The 7,881-nt window shown below is 46.3% G+C and overlaps 1 protein-coding gene across 3 annotated transcripts in view; it reads right to left on the minus strand.

Moving 5' to 3' along the window:
* LHFPL2 (LHFPL tetraspan subfamily member 2) overlaps positions 1-706 on the minus strand; it is a 179,646-nt gene extending 178,940 nt beyond the window's left edge. For 2 of the 3 annotated variants that reach the window (XM_060295926.1, XM_030846437.2), the window contains exon 1: positions 361-706. The gene's annotated coding sequence lies outside the window, so the exon portion shown is untranslated. Of the gene's footprint in view, positions 1-240 lie in introns of all 3 variants that reach the window. The other variant, XM_030846447.2, reaches the window with a different exon arrangement.
* Positions 707-7,881: the final 7,175 nt, after the last annotated feature.

Genomic DNA, 7,881 nt, shown 5'->3' on the forward strand with positions numbered 1-7,881 from the left:
TTTCCAGGCACAACTTTTTTCCACTTCTGCTGCGGGCGACCACGGCGACCAGAGCCGAAGCGGCGCTCCCTCCCGTTCCCAGCGTCCAGCACCCGTCCCGCCAGCACCTCCCCGGCCCGGTCCTCCCTCCCCTCGGGCTCCTCGGGCGCCTGGAAGAAATTCCCGCGCCGGCCGCCGCGCACGCAACCCGGACTCCGCTGGTCGCCGACGGCTCCGCGAGCCCCGCGCCGGGCGCCCTACCTGGCGGAGGCTGCGGGCTTTCCCTCAGCAGAGCGCGCGGGCCCGGCGACCTCAACTCAGCCGGTCCCGGCTCGGCGATCCCGGCTCCGAGCCCGCAGCCTTCCCCAAGCCGGGGCTTACCGTTACGCCTCCTCGCAGCCACCTCTGTCTCTCTCTCTCTCTCGGTCTCTCTTTCTCTGGCCCGGCCGGCCACTCGGGGAAGGAGGAGGAGGGAGGGGAGGGGAGAGGAGAGGAGGCGGCGAGAGGAGGGGGCGATTGAGGGAGGGGAGAGGGTCCCCGGGCAGGGGAGGAGGAGGAGGAGGAAGAAGAGGAGGCGAGGAGAGAGCGCCGACCTCGGCCGCTGCCGGGGCTAGCACGCAGGAAGGGGAAAGAGGGGCGGGGGCAGAGAAAGAAAGAGGCCGCCGAGCCTCCCTGCCCAGGACCCGGCCCCGCGCCGCTGCCCAGTCACCATCGCCGCCGCGTCCCGCTCTCGGGCGGCGTCGGGGGGAGGGGTCGGGGCCCGGGGCTCTCCCGGCGCGGCGCGCGGGGCGGGGCGGGCGGCCTGGGACGCGGCGGGGGCGGGCGGACGAGGCCCGGCCTCCGGGGGGAGTGTCCTGCGGGGCCCGGGAGGGTGTGGGCGACAGGGGATCCCCGAGAGGAGGGGTGGAGGCCCGGGGGCCTGGGAGCCGGTCTCTGCGCCCGCCGGGCGGCGGCAGCGTCTCCCGGAGTCCCGCCAGAGTCCCCCGCGCCGCGCGGGGGAACCTCCGAGCACAGTTCCGGGAAATCGTCTTCGGAGCCCGGAGAGCGCGCACCGCCCGGCCGGGGAGGCGGGGAACGGCGAAGTCGGAGTCGGGGGTGAGAGCCCGGACTCTTTCGGCGGAGAGCGTGCTCGGCAGCGCCCGGAGCGGTTCCCCAGGCGGGGCCCGAGCGGGAAGAATGTCCGCCCGCTGGTCCTGGAGAATCCAAAGCGGGAGGGTGGGCTGGGGGTGTCTGGACCCCCATCCTCGCCTTCCTCGCCCGGAGTCGAGGCTCCGGACGTAAATTTCCTCGCCCTGAGAGTCTCTAAGAAAGGAAACTCAGTGCGAACAGCCGCAAAGAATATACGTAAATTGATTGCTTGGGATCCTGAAACATCTTCCCCTGAACTTAAAATATGTTTCGGGGTGAATTTCTAAGGCACTTTAGCTAATAGTCTGGAAAGGCATCTTTGCCCAGAGAGAGGACTCACTAACTGGCCCCCACCGCCCCCGGGGTGGGGGGAGCAAAGAACCCAGAGTTAAATGGCCACAGATTAAGGTGACAAGATTCCTTGTGATTTCAACGTCGGGACGCAGCATTTAGCCAAGCAAACCCTTCTTGTCTTTTTTTCCTGGCAAACTTGCTCCTGTCCCCAGCTTCTCAGCCTCTCGTCTGGGTCACCTGTAGCCACTAGTCGCGTGAACTCAGACCCTAGCGGTCAGTTTGGGGCCTCTCTCCTCCACTGCCAATAGCCGCTCCCATTGATTCTTTAAGGTCCTTCCAATTGCCCCGTCCTTTCCAAATCCACTGCCACCTTCCTGATTCTCACTGATTCGGGACTTCATAGCTTCAGTGACCTCCTCCCTGGTTCCCTGCTTTGTCCCTCGTTGTACTGGCATCCATCTGCACACGCCTAGCCTGCACGCTAATGGTTCTAGAACACCGCTTTGACAGGCTACTTCCTGTTCTAGAAGCTCTAGGAGGCACTTTGCCACAGAAAATTATGAATTACTTAAAAACTTTTCCATTCAAAGCCATCCACCTACCCACTCCTTGGAGCCTGGCACTCTCACCAGCGTGGGGGGATCCTCCCCGCCCCCCGAAGGTTCCATACTGTATGAAACATGGGAGGTGGTGATGCTCTTGCCAGAACTGGAATGCTGTCTTTCATCTTCTCCCACAGCCAAATCCCACTTATCTTCGTTGAAAATGAAGTTTGTAGTACAACATTTCTTCTATAAAAGGATGTGTGTGATCTTCCCACTTTTGAAATCATGCACTAGAAATAACAAAGCTTATGGGGGAAATAGGATAAGAAACAAACAACTCAGAAGTTATGTAACACTGCAACCAGAGCACCAGCAAAAACAGTAACCATTCCAAAAAACATGCTAGCAGAGTTTAAGAGCCACGTTCAATTCCTAATAAATATTACAGTAAATATAAATATAGGACTTTACCTTTATAAAAAGATGGAAGGAACTGATGAAGAGATTGGAAGGAGAGTTGTTTGAGGCTGCTGAGTTAGGAAGATAAGCACAAAATGTACAAGTAAGAGGTGAATTCACCCCTCCCAAGTTAGAGCTCATGGTCAAAACAATCCAAGAGAAAGAACATAGAGTGAATGAACATCGGGCATAGTACTGTGTGTCCTCCCCAACTGGCATTCTGCTGTGTTTTGTTTGCAGCTGCTGTTTCTTGATGGTGCAGAATATTAAGGTGCTGGCAACAATTGTATATGAACCAACGTAACCACTGCATTTTACTAATATCTTTTCCTTACATATCAGTCATGAATGAGTTAATTTCTGTTACACATGCTTTCATTACACAAACATGCTGGTAACAGAGTAGACTGTACTGTACTGAATTCCATGCTTAGAAAATAGATTCTACTTCATTCCACACATCTGTTGAGCACTTACTATATGCCAGGGACTGTTTCAGGCACTGGGAATGCATCGGTGAATAAAGAGAAACACAAAAATGTCTGCCCTCTTGGACGGTGGGAACTTGAACATGGCATCACAGGATGATCCATATTATTGAGTTGCATTATGTTTCATATCTATGTAACTTGATGCCTCATCTACATTTTAGTCTCTTTGAGGGCTAGAGTCAAGCCTCATATCTGTGTATCTTTTGCAATGTCTGACACAGAAAATACCTACCGGAATATGTAAAAAAGGGAGTTTACACCCATTTTATACCTTGTGTTACTGAATTCACAGAAGAACCACCTGGGAAATCAAGAAAGTTTTTTTCAGGACCACGTTTGTTGCTATTTGGACTAAAATCAAAGCAAGTATCCCCAGATAGGGTCATTTGGATCTGAAGTGTAGATAAATTATGCTTAACAGGAAGCAAGAAAGTAGGCATGGGCAGGGGAGGGAGGACAGAAGGAGAGAGAGGCTAAACGGTGTAGTTCAAGAAGAGAGTGCCTGCTAAGTTCTCTGGAAAGAACAATAGCGGGAACTTCGGGTTATTGTGAACGCGGCCTCTATCGTGGGCTTCAGCCAAATGTTCAAGAAATATTTACTGGGAGATAAGTGAGGAGGAAATTATAAGAAATTAAAGGGTACCTACAATGTTTGGTCAGATGACAAGGAGACCTTGGGAGAAAATAATTATGAGCCAGTGGGTCATAAGGTAAAATGACAGTGGTGCCTGGCTAAAATGTTGTGATTCTGAACTTACCTGCCTGTGCAGATCACTCATTTCTCTGAACATTATACCCCACCTAGTGTAACTGGCATCAACAAAGCTAGATATTTTTCATGTGTGAACACTTTTTATCCTATTCTGAGTATGAATCTGGAATGTAAATAAACTATGCATTTGTGACAGATACATTGGATATATTTTTATGATTGTCAGCATACTGAATATTGATTAACTTTATTTTATTTTTTAACATCTTTATTGAAGTATAATTGCTTTACAATGGTGTGTTAGTTTCTGCCGTATAACAAAGTGAACCAGCTATACATATACATATATCCCCATATCTCCTCCCTCTTGCATCTCCCTCCCTCCCACCCTCCCTATCCCACCCCTCTAGGTGGTCACAAAGCACTGAGCTGATCCCCCTGTGCTATGCAGCTGCTTCCCACTAGCTATCTATTTTACATTTGGTAGTGTATATATGTCCATGCCACTCTCTCACTTCATCCCAGCTTACCCTTCCCCCTCCCTGTGTCCTCAAGTCCATTCTCTACATCTGCATCTTTATTCCTCTCCTGCCCCTAGGTTCATCAGAACCTTTGTTTTTAGATTCCATATATATGTGTTAGGATACGATATGTGTTTTTCTCTTTCTGACTTACTTCACTCTGTATGACAGACTCTAGGTCCATCCACCTCACTACAAATAACTCTATTTCGTTGATTAGCTTTAAATTTGTCTCTTCATCTTCATAAAAATCTACACTCAGAACCAGCCCCCCCACCCCCATTCTGAGAGCTTGCTGTTTCCTAAAACTGTGATCATAGGATTTCAGTGCTAGACACAAACTTGAAAATCCATGTCTTTTGAAGATCACATAAAAAATGAAACAATTTAAGCTGAGAATCTCTTCAAGGAAACTAGCAAAATTATAGTTTACCAACTTGGGGTCCTCTGAAAAATCACTCTCTTAAAAATTTTCATTCTGTCTTTTTATTCCATGGATCGAATTATACAAAGAAGCCATCTGAAATTCTAAGAATCCATTTTCCTTGACAAGTACATGTTGATAAAAGGCAATTTTGAAGGGCTCTACTGAATTAAAAGGGCTCTGTCAATTAAAATTAGTGCTCTCTGATCTATGTGAGACAGAAGCCACCCTTTGGGCCATAGCAATGACCTGGCCAAAGTCTCCAATGGACTTAGTAATGTCATATCTCGATTTCTGCTTCCAGCTGACAGTTAAGTCAAGGGTGAAAATTAAGCCTGTAAATACAAAAGAAATTTCCCCCCATTACCAAGGTGCTGTTGAATCTATTGAATGAGGATAGCAAAATGTCTCCAACTGAGAACAAATACTACAAGTGCAGATGAGCATGTAGGATTTTCCAATAATCCCATAAAGGGATGGCAGTAGGACCAAGTCAGCCATGGGCTCCTGATGAAATCTCAATGAACTGTAGAAAAGACTTCCTTTTCCCTCACGGATCTGTGAAGGACACTGTCCACACTCAAGCCAAGGAGAAACATGGCCCTGAAAATACACCACAGCTAAGTCACGAGAGAAATAAGAGTGCTGAACTTTGGGCATTTGCTCTCTTCTGGAAGAAATTGAGGGTTGTCAACCACTTTTACCTTCCAGCCACAGTATCTACCTCCAGGCCTTCCCTTCTTCTATCAACGAAGCAATAGTCTTAATTTGCCACTGACTTCTCCTAAAGGAATCGTCAAATTTCCTGCCTCTAGTTCCAGAACTAGACTTCATGTGACTCTGGCAAAGCTAAACCCAAGAAGGTGCTTCATTTATTTCCTCCTATTATGTCATCACGGCCATAAACAAATGTATCTGGCCCTCATCCAGGTGAGCTTACCGTGAAGTGAGGTGGAAATTTCCATATGAGAGAATGTTTTATGGCAATATTATTTTATAAGTTGCATGCAAATTCTGCAACATTCTTAGCTGCTCAATAATATGTTACTGGCAGACTCAATTCCCTGAACTTTTATTCACTCTGAATCTTCACCTGCAGACATTTTCCTGGATTACAAACCTTTCTCTGGAAGAGGTACAAAATACAAAGAAGCTTGGGGGATTATCTGTCTTACAGTATTCATGACACACATAAAACCACCACGAGAAAGCATGCCGTAGCCCTTTATAAGAACAATGCTGTGCATCTGGTCCCGGACTTGTGCTTTATGTTTTCGATTATGAATTATGTGTTGCTCTCAAAACCTCTAATAGGTAAGGTTTTACTATTACCCTCACTAGTACCTACAATGAAATTTGGAAAATATTCATCCTGTTTTAATAGCAACGCCAGGATGAGAATTTGAGGAAATTCCTGCTGTTTTCTTGCATTGTGAAGAGGATACTTGTGCCTAATATAACCCAGACTGAAAAAAACCTAATCTCCAATCTGAAAACTTGGCCTATAAGAAACTTGTTTTTCTTTTTTCTTTCTCTTACAATTCTCTTTCTGGAAACAAGGAGCATAAACATGTATATCTATAAAACTAGCAACTGTCGGGCACCCTATTTTAACACAGTGCTAGAGTTAGAATATATATTATTTTCTATGGATAATAAAAATATTTAGAATTATGGATTATAACATGTACTCTACCTACTTCCAAATGGCCCTGGAGTAACTTGTTATTAAAAACAACAGAAGGAGGTAAGAGATCCTCTTGCCGGGGTCCTGGATTAACATAGTTGAACATTAAATTTAGCTCTGGGCTTCCAAGAGTCAAGACAAGAACGACATACAATGAATAATATAGTTCTCATGGTCTGGCAAAAACATCATAGCTGTTCTTAAGTTAGGCAAACTTTTTCCTGGCACTAACTTCTAAGAGGAATTGAGTCATGGGAATCTTTACATAAGCGACATTGAACAATCTAAACATCTAGGTGCAGCATCTTCACTGAAAGAAAGCAACAGATTCTTGCCCTGCAGAGCAGAGAGGGTAAAAAGTTAACAAGAGATGACAGAACTGTCTAGACTGTGTTTCTGTCATGGCTGAATCTGCACTATCTAAACTTAACTTCTACCCAGACTCTGGGACCCAGAAGATACTCTCTGTGCTCTCACTTAAGAAAAGAAAAAGAATGGAGCTTGTATCAACTGAATTATGCAAAAAAAATAATGCCATTTCTTCATTGACTTCACAAATCTTTCTCAATCCTAAATCTTCTATTATTTCACATAGAACTCATTTGACAACTATGACCTGTATTCATTTCAGAACAACCTTGGGAAGGTTTTCAATGAAAACAAGAACTAAGGACAAGGCTAATCCACCCACATAGCTGAGATTAGTTCTAGCTTTTCTTCCAACAGGATGGCATTGTGCTATGCTAATTATACAAAAGAACGTTCAACACTTTTGAGGTCATATAAATGAGAATAGCATATGCTGTGAAGTTAAAATTAACCACAAAGCTAGTTTTTATAGCTGAAGAGTGATTTCTTGAAATATCCTGTGAAATTTTGCTGTTAGACAACTGTCTCAAAATAGTTACAAGTACTCCTTTAATTTCCTAGAGTGTCATGAGAAAAATGTTTGATATTAATGAATTCAAGTCCCTCCACTGCCTTCACATGCAGCTTGTGTTCACTGGATGTGTGGTAAGAAAAGCTCCTTGTTATGAAAAGACCATGGGTTTGAAGTCCTAGGGACTGTGTACAAATCCCACTTCTTTCACCAGTTACTAAATTATTTTAAGCAAGATACTTAACCTCTCCAAACTTCAGTTTCCTTGCCTTAAAATGGGGATAATTCGACCTATTACATGGGGTTATTACAACTATTACATGATTGTTATCACAACATATGTGAAGGTTCACAACATATGTGAACATATAATGCCTAACATATAATAGTGCTCAGTAGATGTTTATTTCCTTCCCTGACATCCATATTCTTGCAAAAAGAATCTTCTCCCAGTTCAAGGAGACCACTCTTCCCAACTTGCCAATACACAGCTTTCCTAGTCTTCTTTTTAAAAATGATATGAGGGCTTCCCTGGTGGCGCAGTGGTTGAGAGTCTGCCTGCCGATGCGGGGGACACGGGTTCAAGCCCTGACCTGGGAGGATCCCACGTGCCGCGGAGCGACTAGGCCCGTGAGCCACAACTACTGAGCCTGTGCGTCTGGAGCTTGTGCTCCGCAACGAGAGGCTGCAACAGTGAGAGGCCCGTGCACCGCGATGAAGAGTGGCCCCCGCTCGCTGCAACTAGAGAAAGCCCACGCACA

Source organism: Globicephala melas, chromosome 3 (assembly GCF_963455315.2).
Source record: "Globicephala melas chromosome 3, mGloMel1.2, whole genome shotgun sequence".
Lineage (NCBI taxonomy): Eukaryota > Metazoa > Chordata > Mammalia > Artiodactyla > Delphinidae > Globicephala > Globicephala melas.